The 26,204-nt window shown below is 34.8% G+C and overlaps 1 protein-coding gene across 1 annotated transcript in view; it reads right to left on the bottom strand.

Moving 5' to 3' along the window:
- The window catches only part of tai (basic helix-loop-helix family member taiman), a 226,799-nt gene extending 214,679 nt beyond the window's left edge, over positions 1 to 12,120 (bottom strand). The window contains exon 1 of the mRNA XM_088228040.1: positions 11,791 to 12,120. The gene's annotated coding sequence lies outside the window, so the exon portion shown is untranslated. The remainder of the gene's footprint in view (positions 1 to 11,790) is intronic.
- Between the last annotated feature and the right edge of the window lie 14,084 nt (positions 12,121 to 26,204).

Genomic DNA, 26,204 nt, shown 5'->3' with positions numbered 1-26,204 from the left:
TACCTATATCTAGTAGACTAGACTCGTATTGTTCGCTCCAGATCCCGAGTCGGCAGCGCCAGCGTTATCTCCGCACACTCCGCACTCCGCACGGGGTCAAGGCTGCGGCGAGAATGTCAAGTTGGTGCTGCATTCCATCCGATACTATGTACACTTACTCCGCACGTACAGAATATACCGGTGTATTTCTGCATGGTCCAGAATAAACGTCCGGATGGCTTGTTAGCTAGACGGGCGCGGGCGCCTAAAAATTGTGCAATGGCGCTCGAACAGTCGAAGGTTCATTTTTACAAAAAAATCCATTGAATACATGCGTATCAACCGGATGAAGTTGGAGACTCGAGCTGCTACTTGAATAATATTGTTGTGTTCGCCGAATTATTTCGTCGAGAAAATAAACACAATAGTACACACGAATTTGAAGTCCAATCACTGGCAATGGTGCATTGCTCGCCTTGGTCGCTGCAAGAACAAACTGAGATACTTCGACAACAAAGAGCCACGCGCGTCGAAAAATAATCATTCCATAAGAAAAGTAAATTGGATTTAAACCGCTGCTGAAAATTGCATTTGAGGTGATTCTAAACGAAAATATAAAACTTATTATTCATAGATGCCGCTTTAACATTTTATATTGAAAAATTCAATTTTTACGTTTATTTTCAATGGAAATTTTACAAAATTTGGTTTGCAGAAAATTTACACTTGATTGATTGTAACAAATGCCAAAAACCAACTATACTTCTAAACACAGTTCTATATTTTATTTATTTTTAAAAAAAATATGTTGTTTAAACACTCATCTTTTTATTTTTATTTTTATACCAACTATATTTCGTAAAACTGTTCCTATCTTTTATTTATTTATATTGTATTTTTTTTTATTTATGATTTTTATATACTCATTTTTTTTTATACCAACTTAACTTCTAAACACTGTTGTATCTTTTATTGTTTTATTTTGTATTTTTTAAATTTTATGTTGTTTATATATTCATGTTTTATATAACTTCCTCTTCCTTCCTTCTTTGTATAATTGACTGTTTTAAGTGGTCACTTTACGCACTGTGTAATATTTACCGTTCTGCCTATGTTTCTCTCTGTTGTAAAAAATAGATCTTAATAACTTTCTAGGAACAAAGCCTGTCTACAAACATTTGGACATATTCAAAACATTGTTGATTAAACTAACTGATATAAGAAGCATAAAGAAGTGTTTTCGGGCGTTTCCTAAGACATTACATAATTCAGCCAGATGAATCTGACCCCCCATCAATAAAAGTTTCAGATCTTTTACTTCACAAAAGTCAACAAATGGTAGAAGTTGAGAAATGTTTGAACATAGGCAGAATGATGAATGTCACACAGCGAGTAATAGGGCCTCTTAAACCAGCCAATGACAGGACATAAGCCCTCAAAATACCAAGATATCTATATTCCCCTCTCAAAAATGTTTATCTTTTCCGTTGCAACAAATTTAGAATATAGTTATGATTGGCATTTGTCAATAAAACCGTAAATTAAGATGCAAAGCGAAATGATTTAAAATATTATAAGGAACGATAATAATTTTATATTCATTACATCGATCAGATAAATGTAAACTATTGCGCCACTGTTGTGTAGGTATGAGTATATTTTGTTATTAAAATTGATGGTTGAGTATGAAAAAAAAAATAAGAATACTATGTAAAACGTAAAATATTTTTTAAATATTGATAAATAGTTCAACAATGTTTGAGTATGTTCAAATGCTTGCAGACTGGCTGGATTTCCTCCCTAGGGAGTTGTTCATATTTAAATTTATTTTAACAGAGAGGGAAAACATTTTTGAGAAGGGAAGAAGGGGTCTGCAAGCATTTGGACATACTCAAACATTTTTTAATTACTACCTGGTAAACGAAGAAGTATAAAAATTGGAAAATTGTTTTCAGGCGTTGCCTAGTAGGTGATTTGGTTCAGCCGGATGAATATCACCCATGTGATAAAGGTTTCAGCTCCTTTACTTTACAAAATTTAACAGATGGAAGAGTTGAGGAAATGTGGATGTTCAAACATGGGCAGAATGGTGGATGTTACAGTGTGTAAAGTGGCCACTTAAACCAGCCAATGACAGGTCATAAGCCCTGTAAATGCCTAGACTTCCATATTCCCTTCTCGAAAATGTTTACCCTCTCTGTTGAAATAAATTTTGATAAATGGTGTAACCCATATAACAAAAAGTTCACAGGTATAAAAAAGATCTTAAAATCTTACAATATTATTTACTTTAATATACAACAAAGAGGATGTATGAGCAGTCCGTAGATCGACCAGCATCTTGATCTAGGCGGCCGTGAATCATACAGGTATTATCCAACACGAAGTAAGACAACATACCATAATATTTTATAATACTAAAGTAGTACATATTGTAATCATTTTATACAAAGGCATCTGCATATTATTATGTAGTTGTACCCGCGGTGCTTTATTATCAATTTGCGTAACGTTGTCGGATAGACGTAGAAAAAGTCCCAGAGAAAATCTGACTATAATCAGGTATTTTTATATATTGATTAAAAGTACGTTCTGCCATTTCTTGAAATAAAATATGGACGCTGGTAACGAAAAAAATACCAATAAACGTTAACGTGAACATTTTTTTATTAATTAATAAAATATCTCGTAATTTAAATTATGTAGGAATCATGCCAAATTAATACGTATGAAAGAGATTTAAAAAAAATTAAATAAAATAAAAAACTTTTAATCGTCTCTTCTGTCAAGTTTCTACGCGTCATTTGGTAACTTTCCAGCGCCGATATGACTCAAATTCCATCTAAGTATAAATAATAATAATATTTGGCTGATTTATACAGCGCCATTTTTGTGAAAAATCACTTCAAGGGCGCATTACAATTGTATACTTGAACTTATATTCTAACTTAGCTAAAGTGACAAATTATATTTTCCGATTTAAAATTGAGGGTATGATAATCTAAAGAAGTGAGATTTTAGTTGGGATTGGAACTGACTGGGACTGTTGATGATTCGTAAGTTTGGAGGCAATTGGTTCCAGGCAGAGGGACCGGCAACGGCAAAAGCACGATCTCCGAATTAAATGTTTGGGGAGCATGTTAATAAAAAACTTATAAATTAAGGCCAACAAGAATAAAATCTAAATTTATTGCAATTGAAAATATTTTTTAGAAGGGAATATGGAAGTCTAGGCGTTTACAGGGTTTATGGCCTGCCATTTGCTGGTTTAAGTGGCCACTTTACACTCTGTGAAACTTTAACCATGCTGCCTTTGTGTAAACATCCACATGTCCTTAACTCTTCCATCTGTTGACTTTTGTGTGCTAGTTACGCAGTACCTACCTACTAACAATCCTTCCACTGTGACTTAATTAAATTGATGTACGCAATGACAGCGCGTCAATCGAAGCTAAACTGGCAGTGCACAACGGAGTTTTAGTCCCAACACTTGTGTATGGAAGTGAAACATGGTACTGGCAGAGGAAGGATGAAAGCCGAGTGAACGCGGTTGAAATGCGATCTCTTAGACGAAAGTGTGGGAAATCAATGTATGACAGGGTTACGAATGATGAAATCAGGCGAGAGTGTAAATCTGAGTCAAGTATAATTGATAAAATTAAGAAAGGGTTTATGAGATGGTTTGGTCACGTAGAACGAATGGACGACGAAATAATAGTAAAACAAGCATATATGGCGAAAATGAACGGCAACGTGAGACGAGGACGACCAAGGAAGACGTGGCATGATCAGATAAACCAAAATCTTAAGCCTGGTCATGTCAAAAGCAGACAGAACCGAAGGGCATGTATGACAAGATGTGTGAATGTGGAAGAAGCTAGGAATGTATGCCAGGATAGACGTGTGTGGCGGTCCATTATCTCTGCCTACCCCTACGGGGAAATGGCGTGATGGTAGTAGTAGTAGAAGTAGTAGATGTACTTAGGTATTAAATAACTACAAACTTTTAAATAACTTTTTTTAATTTTAATTTTTAAACAACTTCCATTTATGTTTTTTTTTCCTTCTCTTTTTAGTACTTTCATTGATAACCTTACATAATATAATTATTATATAATATGGAAACTTCACTGGTCCATTAGAGTCGAGTCTAACTGTGTAAAATATAAAACTATGTAACCGTACTGTATGTTTTCTGAATAAAAGAAAAAAATAAATAAAAAATAAACGGAGTTAGATGCATGATTATGGGATTTATCTTTTAGTTACTTATATGAAGGGCGCCAGAGTTGAGAAATTTGAAAATAATAATAAAAATTTAATCTGATGTTATAAAATGACTACAATGGACATAGGCTATTGTGATACAAACAACTACAGTTTTTGCTACCATACGTGTTGGCAATATGGTTATGAGGATGAATGACTATATTCCATAAAGTTCCTCCATATTATTTGCCAAACGCATTGTGAAAGCGGAAGTGAAAGTAGTAGAGTAAAATTCAATTAAAATCTCGATATTTAAATTTTGAAAGAGTAACTCGTTTATTGACAAAAAATATTGCTTTTTTGTAAGCGAGAAACCGATAAGAAAACCAACGGTCTTCCAAACAGTTTGGGGTATGTGGATGAAGTTCTTTCTTTCAATGCTGATTTTTATGAAGTAAAGAGCTGAAACCTTTATTGATGTGGGTTAGATTAATATTTTTATTTATATCCCTACAGAGATGAGGTAGATTTTTTTCAAATTCAGGATTATGGATATTCGAGCGTTTACAGGGCTTATGACCTGTCATTGGCTGGGTTAAGTGGCCACTTTAAGTAGGTACTACAACATTCTCCATTCCGCTTATTAGCGAATATCCACATAGGTAACATTTTTGATTTTTGTATATATGTTACTAAATGAGAAACCATTCACAAGCGAGTTGGAGCGCCATCTATGTATTGATATTGAAGTTAAGTATTTTAATTGAAGAAATCCAGATTTGTGTATGTACAAATACACGTACCAAAATAATGTTGTAGATTAATATTAATAAGAATAAAAAATCCATTGAAGCTATGGATCAAATGACAATATTATTTATGATCGAGTACCGTAAATGGGGGTGACTTGCGAATAATTTTACGTTTAACAATAAATATTAGGAAAAATATTTTTTAACCCTAACTACCCTGAGGTAATTAGTTGTCTATGGTAATCCGTAAACTGACATTTCTCTTTTAATAAGACACCGAGTATCCATTATTTTAAAACATTTTTCATCGTATTTTTCGGACTATAAGACGGACTTTTTTAAAATTCAAACTAAAACGAGGGCGCGTCTAATAGTCCGATGCGTCTTATCGTCCGCAAAATACGATATTTGATATTAGCTTGATTTTGTAATTCGGCGTTAAGTATTCCCACCGTGTATGATACTTTGATCCAAAATTGTTATTTTTAAATTCTTTTGCTGCTTGATTTCTTTTGGTTTTTACTAAATAAACGTGAAATATGTACATTTCGCTTTTATTTCAATATGTGAGTCATTTTTCAGAGATGGAACGTACAGGATTTTCCAACATGTCCCATCTCTGTTACAATCAACTTCGTTTCATGTTCCCAACCGTGTCACTAGAAGTCAAAATCTGCTATTTATCAAATCTTCTAAGAGCAACTTTTGTTTCAATGCCCTAATGTCCAGAATGTGTAGATTAGTTAATTCACCACTCAACTTTGAATTCTTTGGGATAGATCTTCCGGCTTTTCGTAGATCTCTTCGCCATTAACATAGTGTGGGATGAAGATAAATTGGCATGGATTAGCTAGAAGTCTAATATGTTGATCGTGTTTATGAATATATTGATACTATTATTTTATTGCCCTTATTTGGCCTTGCTACACAGTTTTACGTTATTTTTGTTGAGTTTATTGTACATATATGTTTCTTCATATAACTGTCTTAATTGGCTAAGGCCATATATAATAAATAAATTATTGGCGTCAATTCACCCCGGGTTACAGTGCCTATTTCGATCATTATAAATTTTCATTTGCTAATGGGACGTTAATTCGTTTGATACATGCGTGGTGAAATTCCATGATAACATACTTGAAGTTTTTTAAAAACAAAATGCTTTAAATTCTTAGTGAAATTGTTGGGAAGTATTTAATTAGTAATGATTATGATAAACTTATTAATAAACTTATCAATGAAACTTCTTGGTTTAGTTTTACTTTTTATTATTTTGACCAACGAGCGCTTTCGCCTAAGTAGGCATCTTCAAGACTGGTGAATTGTTTACAATGTTTACAGCTTTTATACTATTCTTAACATATTTTTCAATTCAATTTCAATTTTTCAATTCAATTTATTTATTTTAAATATAACATATACATTACAAAAATATATTCAATACGTACATATTATAAAAAAGGAAAAAAAATACACGAAAGAGACTCATGTCAAAGGAGTCGAAGAATCCCGCTCCGGAAAACCCCTTCGGATACATGGAACAGATCAATATCCAGAGCGATGTTGTTCAACATAGCGGTAGCTCTTCCAACAGGCATAACCATAGGCAGGTTGGTCCTGAATATCGGAATATGAAACAATCTATGCTGACGCTGTCTTAGGTAATTATCAGGAACATACAAACCAATGCTCATCATAATTTCAGAATTATCGATCATACCGCGCAAATTTTGGAGATAGGACCAAATAAGTATTTTAACAGGGGACAGAAAACATAAATATTTACAACTAGTTTGCTAAACAGTTCATTTTTGGGAGTTTTTAAGTAAGAGTAAGAGATAAGTTTATTTATAATTTTATCATAATCATTAAGTATGGAGTTTTATAAAAAAATATCAACAAAAAACATCAATATTAATTAGGAATGTTTTGAGTATGTCCAAATTCTTACTCAGTGTGTAAAGTGGCCACTTAAACCAGCCAATAATAGGATATAAGCCATGAAAATGCCTAGGCTTTCATATTTTCTTGTCATAAATGTCTTCCCTATATATTACAAAAAATGATATATTGATTTATTACAATTTAAAAAACATTATTATTACTTTATTGTGTTAAGATGTAAACTCGGCGACAGCACCTAAATTATCGCGGTAAACTCGGTATTAAATTAGCGCGATTTTATTAAATACGTTTATTGCACTAATGAACAGTCGGGGCGAGTTTTGTTGTTACTGTTCTACTATGAAAATATTCTAATGAAAATATTAACATTGTTGTACTAAGAGCTTAGCAACTAATACCTTACACAGGTGTGTATGTAGTGCAGGAATATTTTTTTTTAAAACAGGCTATGTTAAAACAGGCCAGAAATCCATATTTCCTTCTCAAAGACATTGTCAATCTGGATAACCAACAGCTATATTTATCTTATACATAAAACAAAACAAATTACAAATAAGCCAATTACAGGTTTTCACAAGTAGCATCGCAGTTAACAAATATTCTCGAACATAAAATGAACAATAATCTAATGTAAATAAAAAAGAAAAAACAATACAAATTATTTCGTAAGCAAATACCGCACGTCATTAGGAGTATTCGCAAATAAATCTATGTTTAACGATTTTGTGGGTACATTAAAATTATTAAAAGTTCGCCATAAATATGAATTTTGTCTATAATTAGATGAAACAAGAGGAATATGAAAAAGAAGGTTATTCCTTAGTACTTTGGAAGGAACATTAATAGAGAGTTTGCATAGTAGTTTAGGACAGTCAATTGAACCACAGGCAATTTTTAATACATAGACTATATCAGCTATTTCACGACGTTTTTGCAGAGGTAATAAGTGATGTTTTTTATACCAACATATTACAACACATATGAAGAACATTTAAGAGAAGAGAATGTAGAAGTCTAGGCATCTACAGGGTTTACGAACATTCATTGGCTGGGTTAAGTGGCCACATTACACACCATCCTGCCTATATTCGATCATCTATATTCCTTCGATTCTTCCATCTGTTGATGTTTGTTTGTTTTAGAGCGCCGTGGCGGGTTATTGGGGACGCTGTCCTGGATAGGATTGGGTTTTCATATTGCGTGTGGTTAATAGGTTGGTTGATAGGTCTTGACTAGGATGCTAGATTTTGAATAGGTTTATGCTTGGTTTTCGTCTTGAATAGGGATGGAATGGAGCGAATTTATGATAAATGTTTTTTTTTTGGGACTTATCGGTTTGAATTATTTGGCTGGTGGAGGGGTGGTAACGGTTCTGGTTCCCCCGATCGGACTTGTTTCTTCTGGTTTACTAACAAGCTAATGAACTAACATACCCCATCGCCGTCAGAATTGGGAAAATTTGATTAAGGGTGACGGACAAATTGATTGTATATACTTGACTGGTTGCTCTGGCGGCGATTGGGGCATTGAAAGCAGTAAATGTAAATTCAAAAAATGAAAATTCGCGAATCTTTCGAAAACAAAGATTTTTTTGAAAAAATAAATAAATTTACCGTTCATTACAGCTAAAAAAAATTGTTTTTGCAATGTGCGGATCTGAAAAGAGGCCACAAGACCTTTAAAACAGGTTCGGGTAAGTGGGTGGGGGGTTTCAATGTTTTAGAGCGCCAGTGAGAGGGACATCGAAAGTTGTAAATCCTAATATTTCGTCAATATCGTAGAACAACGCGGATGTGCGAAAAATGCGACATTGACTTTCTTTTACATTTAATATTGAAAAAGTTACATAAAGGCTTTTATATCCAGGATTGAAAAAATATGTATGTATATAACTAACCCAAATATCCCAGCCCTGTAGATGCCTAGACTTTCTCCATATTTCCTTTTCTAAAAAGTTCTCCATCTCTGCTTTGATATAGTACTACTTTTTGTAAATAAAGGCAAAGGAAAATATTTATTATTTAAAAAAAAAAAAAAAAACCTTGAGGTCCCTATGATGTCACATAAGTCTACATAGAATACACTCTTTTTTTAAAAAGTTATGTCGTATTTTGCAGTAACATACCTAAATTATATGATTATTTTTTAAAATAATGGAAAATAGGCAATAGCCTAATGTTTAAAAAAATAGTACAACTAAGTGTTAATTATTTGTTTTTATATTATTTTAGTATTTTAAAATATGTCACATTTTGTTTGATGTAAGACGACGTTACAGCAATGTCACCGGAGGAATATTTTAGTAGTCTTTTAAGCAACAAACCATCACGCCATTTCACTCGATCTTGGCATACAGACCTCGGTTCCTCTACATTCATACATCTCCTTATGCACGCACGCTGATTCAAGTATTTGATGGACTTGATTGTGGCATGTCTTTCTCGTTTTGCTTCCTGCATCCATCAACATTCGCATCGTAGATCATTTTAGCAGTTCTTTCGCCGTCTTTTAAGAGTTAAATATTTACAAATTACTTATTCTACGAGTACATTGGTACATAATAAGAGATATACTTCTATAAAACGGTTGTAAAAAATTACTTATTCACATTAAGAAAGATATGATTTTGATTACACCAATTCATCTAGATTTGACAAGAGAACATTACAATAGTTTAATGTAGGTATATCTCTTATTATTTACCAATGTACTAGTAGAATAAATATTTCCAATATGTCCCCCCATCTATGTTACAAAACAACCAGTCCTGAAGATGTATTCTCAGGCGAATCAAATTAAATAAAAGAGATTGATATTTTTATCTAAATCATTAACTATGGAGTTTTATCAAGAACTATAAAAAAAAACATCAAAATATACAGTTACGTGTAGGCAAATTAAATATATAAATAAAAAAAAGAATAACAAACAATAAAAAAATAATTTTAAAAAAAGCATGTTTTTAATTCGGTCCCTGGCCCCCGGGCATTTGCCCCCTCTGCCCCCCGTTGTCGCCGACCCTGACGGTGTCCGTTTGAAAACGCTTTTCCATAGCTTCCACGCAACATACTATGTTCAATGGACGCAAAAATATTTTTTATCTGCTACATGACACCATAGTACCTATTGCTATGGCTTCACAAGTGCCTGACATAATCTCCTTATTACACCTGACAAATATAAAGTCAACTGCCACTTGCCAGTCTGCAGCACTAACTATGTACAACACTCTTTCCTCTATAGTTCTTGTTCAAATTATTATTTTTATTTTTATCTTTTGATATATGAAACATGCCCCTTAATTTATTTAAAAATACAGCTCATTCTATCTGGCTGCGGTACGCTCCCACTTGCTTTTTAATGATGTACTCTTCCCCACACCCGAACAGTGACTATCATACAAATATACAGAAACACGCTCTCTAACATATATATAGTACAAATATACGCAAATATAATTATAGATGGATCTAACTGTATTTAAAAAACTTTTAAAATGTTTTTTTATGTATGATTTCATATTATCGTAAAACTCCAATTATCCGGATAGATTATTTTTATTTCTTGATACGATCTGGATATTTGGCAATCGGGATAAACGCAGTTTTCTGTACATTAATTTTCTCTAGGTTTAAAGATAAAAAGAAAAGCTAATTTGGGGTCACTTCGTGCGGATCAGTTGACGAAAATGTTTTTTAGGACCGTGTTAGCAAAAACCTCGTGGTATAGCACTCAGCGCGTTTGCTTGCCATTCAAGAGGTCTAGGGTTCGATTCCCGACATGGTTGATGTGAAATATTAATTCAAAACGATGTTTTAACACTTGAATATTTCATTGTCCCTGGACTGGCACCTGCAGCGTAAAAATAACAAGATTCGCTGGGATGTGTGTACCAATGCTGTGCCCTATGCATCGTTAGAATCGGAAAGGGGATGAAGAAGTTATTTCATTATTAACCGTATTTTTTTGCTTTTGTATTTAGTTGTATTTTTGTTGTAATGGCTGTTTTTTTATCGAAATAAAATAAATAAATAATAGCGTTGCAACGTCAATAGAAAATTAAAACTATCGGAACTCGGATAGTAATCGATGTTAAATTCCGTGAAACAACAGTCATATCAAGAAAACATAAATATTTACATGGTCGAGAATAGTAAATAAACACTAGTAGAATGCGTTCATGTTTCTTGAGATCCAAATAACCAGTTTTAAAAGGGTAATTTAGGTAATAATAGTGATCATTATTGATGAAAGAACGCATTTCGTTTAGTACTGGGCTGAAACGTCATTTAAAATAATAATTATTGCTAAATAATGACTACACAGACATCATCCCGTTCGCGGCATGGCGCAATGGCCGTCCCGTGATCGACCACCCGACCCAAGTGTCAAATGCCACCGATTAACACAATTTACGATCAAGCTAAGCACAAACCTTACGCATTGGTGACATATTCTAATTGCGCAGATCTCTATAAAACATTTCGTGTCCATACGTCGGAGAATGGACAAGTTTTATAATATAAATCCTGTCAGAATAACTCTAGCGTGACACCACTCCGAACATTGCCGCAGTTGCGCCATTGCGGCGATATGGGCACACTAACACCAAAACACGCTACGAATTGCGCAAAATAGAAGTTTTGTCGCCGCTACCTCGAAACTGACAAGTAAAAATATACCCAAATACATTAATATAGTAAACATCACGGTGGATACTAGCGAAATATCCGTTTTACCGACAAAATACCGCGAAGGCAGCGGCGGACCGCCGCTGTCAGTTCAAACATGGCGACCGCTCGCCCGAGACATCTGCCGGGAGCCTGAAAGTCGGGAGCCGGAGCCGGCGGGCGCCGGAGCCCCCGTGATCTCCCTGCGCTCCGTTCTCGAACGAACGGAGGGTCGGCGCCCCCGACTGACAATCCCGAACACGATCTATTCTCACCTTTAAACAGATTCCTTTCGAGCGCCTTCGAATTCCAAACAAACTCGGACATGTGACGTAACCGCGTGGAGACCTTTACACAGGCACAAACTGATACATGTATGTGTGTCTTATTTACTTCGATACACAAACACCGTTTATCGACCGATTCACTGGAACACTGCACAGATTAACACTTTTAACGGGTAAACACATATGTCAAAGCACAAACTCGATCAACATATCGCGAAAATAGTGTATTTTTCGGTGCGATATGACAATAACAACGCGAGACGTGACACGCAGACAGCGGGCGGCCGGTGGCGTGTCGCGCGACTGGCGGCAGAGTGCGCTAGCTGTCGGTTCCCCCCTCCCCGCCCGCCGCTCGCCGTGGGCCCGGTCGACTAGTGGGGCCGCATTGCAAAATGTATATTTCGACACAGAAACCGAAGTCGAGAGGCACTCGGATGCATAATTCGAAGGAACATTATATTCATTCCCATCACGTCAACTCGATTGTACTCGGTTAATATTATCTAGCGATACACGAACAAGACTAATCAATGACAATAGTAGAAAAACTAAACAATCTTAGCTGATGATGAAATATCAACAACGAGGTTCTGTTATCAGGTCTTGTAATGTCACGCTACGCACATAAGCCCCAGAGGTGTGACAGACTATCAAGATTCAAGATCCGGCAGTGTCAGTAGGCACTCATAACCAGGATGGAAATTAGCTTAGTACAACTGAAGAAGTTAGAGAGATCTTGCTATGAAACAATTTTCCAATATCACGCATGGTCATATTTACTCGCATCGTCCTACGAGAAAGGTTGGGCATTTGCGGTGTACATTGTACATGTACATGGACAACACTAACGTAGTGCGTCATAATAGTTTCTAGGGACCCGATTACAATGGGAAGTTAAAATAGTTATCTTCGACTGTCTGTATGGATATTTTTGTATGAAAATGAGTATATTTGCATGAACATTTAAAGTATCTTCATCGGTAACCTATAATTGAACATGTTTGATATTAAAAAATGTATGCATATTCTGCCGTCTGGCGGTGCTATTCTGAACCGCTCTCGCGGCGGTAGAAAACACCTTTTACATACAAAATACGCGAGATAAAAGTTTTTTTTCCGGCCGTGAGAGCGTTTAGAATATCACCCCTGGTTCTAGATGAATAACAAAATAACACATATTTTCATGCGTTGTCTAGTAAGTATGTAGGTGAAATAAATTAGTCAGAGAAATCTCACACACATCATAAAAGGTTCTATATTTTTATTACATACCTGTACCGACTTTTTCTTGTACGCATTTTTTTCACCATCGGAAAATTGCGCAAATGACACACGGCTTCATAAGCCAGAAAAACTCATCATGCATTTGAACGACTTCGAAAATCTAAAAAAATTAATCACACATTTGTATTGAACACGAAAAATTGCTTTTAATATGTCAAGAGAACGAAGAATTGAAAAAAAATATTTTTTCAGTTTCTGACGTGTATATCGGCACATTTCCGTGTCGGGGCGAAATGAAGAATACACTACAGTTCGTCGTGTGAAATAGATCCAGAACCCTGGACGAGTTTTTAAGACTCAATCGCTTCTCTCAGGTAAGAATCCTAAAGAGGAAATCAAATTAAGATTAATCCTCCTGTAGTTTACTGATTTGATGACTATGGCTGAGGTCTCGGGTTCAATTTCCGGCAGGGTCGTCAAGAAAAACTTTATTTTCAATGTAATATTTACGCAATATTATGTAATATGAGGAAAGTTCAGCGTGTGTAAGAGTTAATGGGGGATTTAAATCTTGGTTTGCGATCTCAAAAGTCATGAAACAGGGATGTGTAATGTCACCATGGTTGTTTAATCTATACATGGACAACTGTATGAAAGAGATAGAATGTATGGGTATTGGAGCAAAAATTGATAATTTTTCAGTAAGCTGCTTGTCGTATGCTGATAATGCAGTTCTGTTAGCAAGCAGCAACGAGGATTTGCAAAAAATAGTCTCTAGAATGTATGATGTATGCCTGGAGAGCGAATTGGCAATGAACGAAAGTAAGTAAAAAGTGATGGTATTTGAAAAGGGAAGTGAGGTTACTGACTGCATAATAAATGTTGACAAAGAATGCCTCGAACAGGTAGAGGAATTTGTCAATCTGGGAAGAATGTTTTCAAGAAATGGAAGAGTAGAAAAAGATGTTGAAAGGAGAATGAATGCGGGCAACAAAATGAACGGCGCACTAAGCACAGTAATTGGTAATAAAAATATGTCAATCGAAGCTAAACTGGCAGTGCACAACGGAGTTTTAGTCCCAACACTTATGTATAGAAGTGAAACATAGAACTAGCAGAGAAAGGATGAAAGCCGAGTGAACGCGGTTGAAATGCGATCTCCTCGACGAATGTGTGGGAAATCAATGTATGACAGGGTTACGATTACGGGTCTCTGAGATAGTTTGGTCATGTAGAACGAATGGACGACGAAAGAATGATAAAACAAGTATATATAGCAAAAATGAACGGTAACGTGAGACGAGGACGACCAAGGAAGACGTGGCATGATCAGATAAACCAAAATCTTAAGTCTGGTCATGGTTTCTAGTGAAATCAAAATAATTTACGTATTTTTTTACATTTATCGTAATTTTAAGCTTATTTATAAAATAATACCTTAGTACTAGTAATCGTTGAAAAAGGGTACTAAATATGAAAAGAAAATACTAACGTTAAAAACGTTTCATTATTATTAAGTGATCTGCTGATATTTTATTCAATAAAATAGAAATTATGTGGCCCTACTTTCTTTTCACTTTTATAGGGTCTTAAGTTTGGTATTCTGGGATATATTTATTAAGTAACTGGGTATATATCACTGTAGTAAGTTAATAACTTATATTACCCAACGTGGAGGAAAATTGTTGCCTTTTTTAGCATTTTTTGTGAAAATTGCTGTTTTTTCCCAAATAAATAAAAAAAGATACTACTGACGAGAAGCAAAACTTTCCCGTGTTATATTTCTTAATTAAGTGCCGTGTACATAAATATCTAGTTTCTTGATTAAAATAACGAAGCACGAGGAGGAAAAGTAATTAGAGAGGAACCCTCTGGCCTCTGGGGCTCTGAACAGTGTTACTGACTCGGCTGGGGACGCTTGGGTAAACGGGAAGGCGAACGTCGGAAAGGTACAGTTAAAAAACATGATGCAGGCTTAAAGGAAATGTAAGTTTTGGAAATGTATTTTGATCTCGCGGTTTCCGGAGCTATGCGAGTTTCAAAACATCATAACTGATAAGATTAAGAAAGGGTCTCTGAAATGGTTTGGTCATGTAGAACGAATGGGCGACGAAAGACTGGTAAAACAAGTATATATGGGGAAAATGAACGGTAACGTGAGACGAGGACGAGCAAGGAAGACGTGGCATGATCAGATAAACCAAAATCTTAAGTCTGGTCATGTCAAAAGCAGACAGAAGCTAGGAATATATGCTAGGATAGAATAGACGTGTGTGGCGGTCCATTCTCTCTGCCTACCCCTACGGTGAAACGGCGTGATGGTAGTAGTAGTAGTAATAACTTTAGAAACAAATGAGATAATTTCATATTATTAACATTCAAAGCATTAAGTCTGCGATCAAACAATTTACTAAATGTCATTATAAAATTTTATATAACCACTTACTGACTTTTCTATGTCTACCGGTTTCAAGAGGTACCCTTCTCTTTGTCGGAACACCAATTAAATCAACATGCAAAACCCACTATACACCTTCACCATAGTTGCACAAAAACATGAAACCAACATGCCATGCTTTTAGTAGGCAACCCTTACATGCACTAATCAGGGTATAAAAATATTTTATGTTGAGGGAAAAACAGTTATTTACCCACATTTATCTTTGTTCATAATAACATAGAAAAGTCGGCGAGTGGTTATGTACAAATATATATTAACATTAAGTAAAATATTTGGCCATAAAATTAATGCATTAAATATTAATATATTATAATTAATTTTACCTGACGCATAATAAATAACGTCAACAATATTTTGAATTTGGTTAAATTAAAAAAAATAAATTAAAAAGATAACACCACGTCAGGCCAGGAGGCCCAATAGCAGTGATGAATTAAAGCACAGATTACCCAGGCTTAAGAAAAATTACATTAAAATTTCTATACTTCTATATCCCTAAAACTGTTCACTGATGTTTGGGAATATGCCTTTAAAAACCTGAACTGGAAAGAGAAAGGTATTTAACATTCAAGTGGACGGTATCAATTAAACAAATTTTGGATTCGCGGACGACATTGTATTGATATCAGAAGATGTAAATGAAGCGCGTGTCATATTAAAAGAAACAGACAAAAGTGGGACTCCTTATCAACACAAGCATGACCAAATTAATGACTAATCTGATCCTCGGTGGTGCTGTAGCTATTGAAAATCATCTAATAGAAGAAGACAATGAATATAAATATCATGGCTATAACATTTTACTCTCCAGAGATAACCTGACCACCGAGCTTCCGAGAAGATCTACCACAACATCAAACATTTTTATAACCCAATCAGTGCATGAAAGGGTTGCCTACTAAAAGTATGGCATGTTGGTTTAATATTTATGAGGGTGCTCAAGGTGTATAATGAGTTTTGCATGTTGGTTTGATTGGTGTCCTGATGTAGAGACCGGTACGCCTTGAAACCGGTAAACATAGAAAAGTCGGTAAGTGGTTATACCCAAATATTTTATAACATTTAGACATAATTTCAACCTAAAATAAAAACTTAAGTTTTTTTTACAAATAATAATAGCACATATTAAAATAGTGTATCTGGGACTGCTGACGTTTTTTGCATTAAAACAAAGTGGACTTTGGCGTTTCATGCACGTATGCTTATTGCGATAATTTCTGCATTTTTAATTTCAAAATGGAAAAAAATGGACTTCTGTGATTTATGCTCTAAGATATCTATGCACTAACTCTGTGGTAATAACCACGAGTTATAACAATTAAATAATAAGAGAACGGAAGCAGTAAACTCCGGTGACAACGGTCATCAAGCGGAGGCGATATGGTTGGCTTGGCACATATACTACGCATCCTGAGAGCCTTAACCGGGCTTGCCTACTTTACGTTCTGAACGTCCACTGCCGACTGTTTTTCAGCAGTTCATGTCAGAAATACGGGACGAGAACCTGAGTTGGAAGGATACACAGGTGCTGGCACATGACAGAGATGCTCCAACTAAGGAGCGGACATGGAATGATGATGATGATTGCTAAGTTATCTTTTCTGCGGTCGTTCTTGCACCGTGCAAAACCGTGCTCTTCGGTACTTCGGACACGTTACAAGTAGAACTTCTTTCGAAAATTCGATTTCGCGAAATAAGTTCTACAAGATGGACACTATGAACAGACTCGGTGACAGAAGCGACTGGCGTCTCTCTTCGTGAGGCCTCCAGAAACACTGAGGACAGAAACGGGTGGACGTACCCCTCATGCTAACGTGACCACGACTGCTCTGCCAAGAGCAAACGACTATGAAGAAGATTGTTAAATCTATCTCTAAAAACCCAACTTTTCAGGAGAGACCAGTTAGTGATTTTTCATACTTTAACATCTTGTATTTTTCAATGAGAGCCTATAAAGAAAATGAGTTTTTTTATAAAATACATTGGTATTTCAAAAATCTTCGGGAGTACTGATGTTTCCTTTATTTTTGTTTTCCATATTAAATGAGATTTTATTTTAGGAAAAAGTATTATTTCAATACAGCTAGTTCCCATATCATTCTGCAACATGCCTGCAAATTGCTTAAAACTCTGCAGTTACAAAAAAAAACTGATTACGGTAATCTCGCCGGGAATCAAACCCGGAACCCCGCGCACGGGGTAAGCTCTACAGGGGTAGCCTTAAAGTTAAAAAAATGCATTTTTGTAGTTGTTTTTTTTCAGAAGCAGCACGTTACGCAACCTTCCAGCGCGAGAGTGGTTACCACCCAATCGATCTCTGGCGTCCGAAGGCGAGCGGGAGGGGGGGTGGGGACTTTCACTAGTGCGCCTGCCCCGCCCCCGCCCCCGGCGTGGCGCCACCCTGACCTGACTTTGATATTGCCCCCGATACGGGGAGCGCAGGCGCAACCCGCCTCCCCCCCCCCCACTCCCACAGCGTCCTCGCTGCCGCCTTGGATGCTTTCAGAGCGATGCATTTTCATGAGGGATACGTCCAAACTACTGAAAACACATTTTGTTTCCTGCCCTACCACAAATTAAATCAAGTTCATAAATACTCATCTGGATAAATCATCATAGATACGTAATGAAAAATGAATCGGTACGTTTCTCGATCTATCTTAAGAATTTGACATACATCATAATATTATACTCTTTTAAAAATCTAAAAACACATGGATCGGAAATAAAGAACCAGACCTATTTCAAAGTTATTTTTATTTTTTTGACCCATTACGTAATGTGAAGAATAATAACATGACGTATTAAAAATTAATGAACAGAAAGCAGATAGCTGCTAAACTGCCTATGTGTATAGAAAAATATGCCCACATTAAGTGCTTAAGCCGTATTCAGCAAGTGAGTTTCCCTATTGATGGATGAATTCAGACTTGCATTTGTGCGTAGAATTGTGCATAAGATCTCGCTCAAGTATATTTATTGTGAGCATACAAACTAATCTCTTTTAGTTTATGCATGAAAGAAAGCAAGTGTATTAAAATAAATAATAAAATATGTGACCGAACCAATATTACCTACGGAGTCCCTCAAGGTAGTGTTCTGGGTCCAATTTTATTTTTGATCTATGCTTTTTAAACATTGAAGGTTCTATTATAAGTTTTGCTAACGACGCCGTACTAAAAGTGTTATTTTTTTTTTAAACACGTGGAAGGGAACGAGAAAGCGGAACAATATCTTAATGTAGTTAAGTTAAGTTAATTCCTAATAAATTTAAAAAAAACTTCATTCGAAAATACAGAAATACGTTTGTATGCAGAAAAGTCAGATTGCGTTGCCGCTTAAAGGTTCGTACGCGTACAGCCATTGGACACATATTTTTTTTATTTATTTGTAGATTTTCACGGTACTTCACTTAGACACGGTTAGTAATCCCTCTTTAACCACTGCTGTTTTGGTATAAAAAATAGTTTCTAAATAAAAAATTCTGGGTATAAAGGAAGACTCAAAACGATTCGTACAGCATTTATTTGGGAAGGTTAATCGGCTAATAGAATTGAGTAGTAATATTTTAGTAGGAGTGACAACTTATTATTAAAAACATATTGTGGAAGCGTGAATTTAAATCATAAAACTGGAGTCAGAACAGTTTTCCGTATCGAAAATCCATGTAATTATAATATTTAAACTGTCAGAATGGTCGTTGTTTATTGTGAAAGAGCTCTTTCTGGTACTTGATATTATTTAATAGGACGTAAAATTTTGATTTCAGAGTTTTAACGTGATACTAACCTGTTACATTTTTTTAATGCGTAAAATACTAATAACAATAGTAGGTAGCGAAACATAATTGATTTCTTTTTAAAAAACATTTACACATGGTATGTACCAAATAATATTATTTATGCATAAAGAGAGACAGATAAGTAAAAAAAAAGTCTATTTTATTTTCAGGCTCGTTCAAAAAAAAAAATGTTTTTTGCCCCACAACAGTCCAGGAGGCCCAACTACGGTGGGGAAAATACAACACAGAACACCCAGGCTTGAAAAAAATCACATTCGGTTTTTGTGTTCTCACCGTGAATCGAACCCGGAACCTTCCGTGCGTGAGTCAAGTGTTTTAACCATTACACCACGGAGGCCGCCAAAAACAAACACAATAAAAGTACGTCTTGATTTTAATTTGATTTTGATGTGCTTAACATTTTTCTGTGTATAATTTCTCCACGGCGAGAAATAAAGTGAGGATCGTGTTAAGAAAACATTAATACAAACTTTCGTTTGTTGAGTATCAGCGCAAACTGGTAATTATGCTGATATTATTGCAACAAACGCTTTCTTCATTCTGAGATATTTTTTCAGATAAAATTATTTAATGGAGTTTCAGCGGCATCGGCTTAATCTAGGTGCTTATTATTTGGATTATTTGGTTAATTGGGTTATCATAAATTCTCCACATTAAACTGTAAATAGTCAACGTAATTTGAACGGCGTGTACACTGGTGATATTTTTACAGTTTTTTTTTCTTGATTTTTAAAGTATCTTTTCAAGATTTTAGCTTCTTAAGCATTGTTTTATAAAAAAAATCATGTTGACTTAATAGCGCTTTGCCTAAAAGTTTTTTACTACTCTAAAGAAAAACAAAATCACGTATACTCTTTTACACGGGCATAATTCAACTGTATACTCCATACTCAATACAATACAAACATCGCGGTGTTGGAAAATCACCGGGAATCTTACCCAGAACCCTCTTATAATAAATAAGCCGTTAATTCAGACAGAAATCTGTAAATAAAAAAACCCATAAGAAAAAATAACAATTTTACATAGGTCACTGTCAAATAATTTGTTTACAAACTGTCAGACAACTTAATGCCATGGGCGGTTCTAATAAACCTCTAGTTTTACAAAATAATAGAACCAAACAAAATATTAAAACACGACGTGTAACGAGTATTAACTTTAGGGTACCTCAAAGTAGAAATGCCCCTTTTCAGAGGCAATTGACGGTATTGGCTTTAAGTTGTTAAACATGTTAGAACCTGGCATAAATTCATCTGCACAGTTATAATGTATATAAGAAGGTGGTAAGCAAGGCCCCGATTACAATGGGAAGTTAACAGAGTTATTTTCGACTGTCTATAAAGAAAAACCGATTATTGTGTACGAAAATGAGTATATTTGCATGAACATTTAAAGTATTTTCGTCGGTAACCTATAATTGAACATGTTTAGAAGAAAAAAACTGTGTGCATATTCTGCTTTTTATACAGAAAACTTAATTTTACTTTGTAGATAAAATTTAAGATAAATGATTTCTCATTATAATCGGGGCCCTGGGTACGTATTTTGATGGGAAGTAAAAATTTATCTATAAAGTAAAATTAAGTTTTCTGTACGGAAAATAGAATATGTTTACATTTGTTTTTTTCGAAACATGTTCAATTATCGGTTACCGATGAAGATATTTTAAATTTTCATACAAATATACATAATTTCGTACATAAATATCAATATTAGTTTATACCGTCTCAGTATATACCGATCGAGATAGCGTTCATAATCGCAGCCCACCTTTAAAAATGAATATCAAGTCAATTTTCTTAGGAATCGAATCGGGGACCTCAAACATGGTAGGTAAACACACTAACCACTACGCTACGAGGCGGACGTTTCTCCACTTTATTTCCCTTTCAGGATTTTTACTTGAGAGCAGCCATTGAGTCAAAAATACTCGTCCAGGATTCCGGTTCTATTTCGCACACAGAAATGTATTCAATACAACAAAGGACAATATTTAGGATTTCGAATTTACTAAACGGTGAACCTAAAACGACTGGTAAAATCTTAATTCCAAAATTAAAAACAACTACAGCACAACATTATAATCACTTTTTAGCATAAACACTTTACCAATTTACTATTATGCTCAATGTTAATTTTTGTAAATTTATTGATTATTTTAAGTTGCTAGAATTTCATTCGTCCAGGCACTTTGTAGCTGCAAGATGATTAGTAATTTAGCTTCAATAGGTAAATGTTATCAAATATTTAAATTTAGTAAGTGGGGTCTAGAATTCCAACCGTGCATGCGCCCAGTAACCGTGAGACTTGTAATCTAACTTCTATTTTTATAAATTTGTTTTTTATTATGTTTTTTTTTAATATCACTTAAACTCTTAACTTCGTCGTCAAATATTTCTTTTAGATATATATAAATAGGGGCTGAATTTCTTACTGTCCATGTGCTCTATAGCTGCAAGACGTGTTGTAATCTAGCTCCTATATATCATAATTGGTAACGAGGAACTAAAATCTCAACCGTCCATGCGCTCTGTAGCTGCAAGACGTGCAGGGATATTTATTTACTGTACAGCGAGCTTGAGGTGATTTTCACAAAAATAGATCTTTATAAATTATTCAAATATATTTATATATATAAAACATCATGATACTTACAGATGAATGTTTTGATTTAATGAAATGAACAACGGAAATAAAAAGTGCAGTCAGGAATACAACATAAAAATATGTTATTTAAGAAAGAAGCGAAAAGTTATATTAATAATTATTTTATGTGTAGCACTGATTGAAAACACCGTTAACTGTTTTTTTTTTGGAATTTATATGTTATAATTAAAAATAAAATGAACAAATAAGTAAGACGTCACTCCCCATGTGCACAAGAATTGTTTTTTTCTTTTACGTTATCGGAAACGTTAATGATAATAAATGTATTAAATTTATATAAAAATTGTATTTAGTAGTAATATTGTTTACATATATTTTTTTTATCTAAATAAACTAAAAAAAATATATCGAAAATAATAATTTTGTAAAAAGTAAAATAAAGGTGAAAGTATATGTGTTTGTATGGAGAACTCCCACTTTCCTCGGCAAGTTTCGCCTCTATGCGGAAAATTGTACATAGAGGGATGCGTTCTCTGCAGTGTACAGTATGGCGCATGTACCTGTGGAGAGGGGGATAAATGGAAAATCAGCGAAAGTTTTCACTCCCTCGCCTCCCATCGAAAACGACCGACCCCAACCCTTCACGCGTTGAGTTCAGTATCAATTGAGTTTCAATATTTACAATACTGTAATAGAAAAAACAAGCAATCAATAAAGGCAAATAGAATCAAGGGCAGAAATCTGAAGTTTTATTTATTTACGGTCTTTTTTTTATTAAATCCGTCGCATTTGAAATGTGACCGACCAAAACAAGATTTTCAGCCGAAACTAAAACCGAATTTCGGCTTCTGTTCTAGTTACCTGTTTAAATAAGTTAAAAGTCACTTCAAAACACCCAAAATTAGGATTTTTAAATGTTTAACCTTACGAGTCCATTAAAATAAATTGTTAAACAAAATACACAATGAAATAAAAGGAATAAATATAATGAGTGAATTTATTTATTTTTAGCGCTTTTTTGTTCGCTGTTGTTATACATATAACTTATATAGCCGAACGTAATCCGACACATTCCGACCGCAGGTTTCAGCTGAGCCCAAGTTTCGGCCAATTTTTTGCCGTATCCGAAATCGCGGCCGAAACTGGTTTTATTGGTCGGTCCCTAATAATTTGTGCCATGGTTATGTTCCTTGTCGTGGTTGATGCAAAAATGTTCCTTTAATACTTTTGTTTTATAAAACAATATAAAATTGAAAACAAATACATAAATAAAAATTTAAATAATGATTAGAATAAGCAATTATGAAATTAAGAATTATAGAAGTACATAAAAGTATGATGTTACGTATGATTTTATTTGTGGCTAAATTCAATATGCGAAAATATAAAAGTAGGCTGAATGTGTGGTAAAACTGTACGACAGGTGCACAAATATCAGAATTGTCGCAAAATCAAGAAAATTGTGCTGGAAAAGAGCGAAAGGAAAAGACAAAGAAGAAGAAAGAACGGAAAAAGATTTATGATGCGAATGTTGATGGATACAGAAAACGAGACAGACCGAGAAAGACGTGGCATGACCAAATAAAACAAATACTTGTAGATGGACATGGGACATATCCTAAGTCGGAGTAAACGGCGTGCGAGCACGAGAAGATTGGAGAAAGCAAGATCTAAATGCAAAGACGAAGTTGTGTGGCGTTATATCCTCTTTACCTATCCCTACAGTGAAACGGCGTGGTGGTTTGATTTACAAACATTTTTGGTGCAGATTAAATACAAATTGCTGACTATGATAATTCTTATTAGGTTTACGATTTAATAAAAATATATCAGAGCATTAATTCGCTAGAGAAGCTCTTTAGCTCTATCACATAAAACAAAAGCGTTCTAAATTTTGGGCTTAATTTTTTTAGTTTGACAACAAATATGTAACGGTCAATTTTGGTTTTCGCTTGAAATGCTCGACCCGAGTACCTACGGCCCGTTGTATTGCTGTAAACTATAGCTAACTTTGTGGTTAATAATCATAGAATGGTTTTTGTCCGTATGGGAGATTCTATTAGCCAATGGCGTATTATTACTCTTTGAAAAATATATTCTCACATTTAAACCGAGAGGTGATAGGATTCAATATATTGTATCAAGAGCTGAACGGTGGTTAAGACGCTTGACTCGCGCACGGAAGGCTTCGGCTGAGAACACAAAAATAAAGTGGGATTTTTCTCAAGCCTGGGTACTGTGATTAGCCGTGATGTAGCTGTGATTGGACCTTCTTGCCTTCTCGTTTCTTCTTAATAATAAATTGATATATTTGTCATTAAAAATAACATATATCATAGTAGTGTCATCAAGTACACACCCACATTATTTACAGGTGTGTTGTTTGGTGACGATATTATTTAAAAAATATAAAAGGTCGGACCTCTAAATTAAACAACAAAAAAGACTTGCGCATTGAACGAGCGGGCGAAGGATTTTCATTCGAATTTGAAGCATTAACTTTGTTATAGAGTGCATTTTGAATTTAAAAAGTATAAAAAAACAGTTTTTAACCACTTCTAATCCTACTTTATAATTTTGACAGTATCTACATAAATCTGAAATAAATTAAGATTATAAATCATGTCTTTATGTCAAGTAGTATTTTGTGTTTGTAGAGGTATGGAGCGTGGTCACCGTAAAGGTTTCAGTTCTTCAACTTCGCAAAATTCAACAGATAGAAGAATTGAAGGAATATAGATGTTTGAACATAGGCAGAATGGTGAATGTTACACAGTGTGTTAAGTGGCCACTTAAACCCGCCAATGACAGGTCATAGGCCCTGTAAATGCCTAGACTTATATATTTTCTTATTTAAAATGTTCTTCATCTCTATTGTAATATATTAACTCTCCCTTCCCGGTGATTTGTAGCTAGTACCATAAATATAATTAATACTAGGCTGAAATTTTCGGTATTCCTCCGTTATACATTTACGTATAGGTAAATTTAAAAAAAATAAATTAATGCTTACTGGGAACAGAAAAAGCATTTTATCGAAAATCGGAGATAAATCACCAATACAATAGAAAGTTTACCAATATACGTTGCGTACGTAGTAAAAGAGTAATCCTAATATATGATTGTCTCACACATTATTTACGTCTCACTCTCGATAACGCAGGTGCATTCGCGAGCGAGAGAGACAATTTCACGCGTCACGCGCGAACAGCAAAGTTTCTAGTACTTCTCCCAGAGGCGGTTCTTCGCACGCGCTGAGAGCATGGGCTAATAATTTTTTTCATGTTTTTAGCTATCCGAATAAAACTATTATCACTTTTGACTTTAACTATACACAGCACCGTGACGCGCGGATGTTTTTGGGACAGTCATGGAGAGGTTAATATCAATAACACATAGAGACAATCAGTGGTAATGCATTGAAGATGTTAGGATTTGTTCTGCGTACTGCCAGGGGTTTTGAAAATACCCGCGTATTGAGAACTCTTTACAACTCCTTTGTGCGAAGTAGACTCGAGAGTGGCTCGATGATTTGAGGGTCACGTGAACTGAAGTACTCTCTTATGATAGAGAAAATCCCAAAGAAGTTTCTGAGAAATCTCTACATGAGAGAGTGCGGGTATTATCCTTGGCTCTACCCGACCGCGTTTCTCCAGGGTATGCTTGGCTACAACAGTTTAGAGAATAGAAGGAATGTGTATTTGCCTACACATTTTTATCGATTGTTGCGCGGTATGATCGCTAATTCTGAGATTATGATGAGCATTGGTTGGTATGTTCCTGATAATTACCTAAGACATAATAATCAGCATAGATTGTTTCATATTCCGATATTCAGGATCAACCTGCCTATGGTTATGCCTGTTGCAAGGGCTACCGCTATGCTGAACAACATCGCTCTGGATATTGATCTGTTCTATGTATCCGAAGGAGTTTTCCGGGACAAGATTCTCCTACTACTTTGACATGAGTCTCTTTCGTGTATTTTTTTTTCTTTTTTATAATATGTGCGTATTGAATATATGTTTGTAATGTATATGTTATATTAAAAATAAATTTATTGAATTGAAACTCCCGAGGAGGTTAAATCCATTTCTTGTCTACAAAAATTTGATAGATCAAAATACTTTTGATAATTATTTCCGTTTATATATCTACTAAAATTAAAAATAAATATTATGGAAACAAAATACGTATCTGTGAATACCATCACGCCTAACTCAGAGCAGAAAAAACTATGAAGTAACGAGTATTGGCATAATTATTTAATCGGACATGTTATGTTGCAACATACATAATTATTAT

The sequence above is a fragment of the Micrasema longulum genome, unplaced genomic scaffold (genome assembly GCF_059751315.1).
Source record: "Micrasema longulum isolate JH-2025_06_02 unplaced genomic scaffold, ASM5975131v1 h1tg000558l, whole genome shotgun sequence".
Lineage (NCBI taxonomy): Eukaryota > Metazoa > Arthropoda > Insecta > Trichoptera > Brachycentridae > Micrasema > Micrasema longulum.
This window is presented reverse-complemented; position numbering and strand designations above follow the sequence as displayed.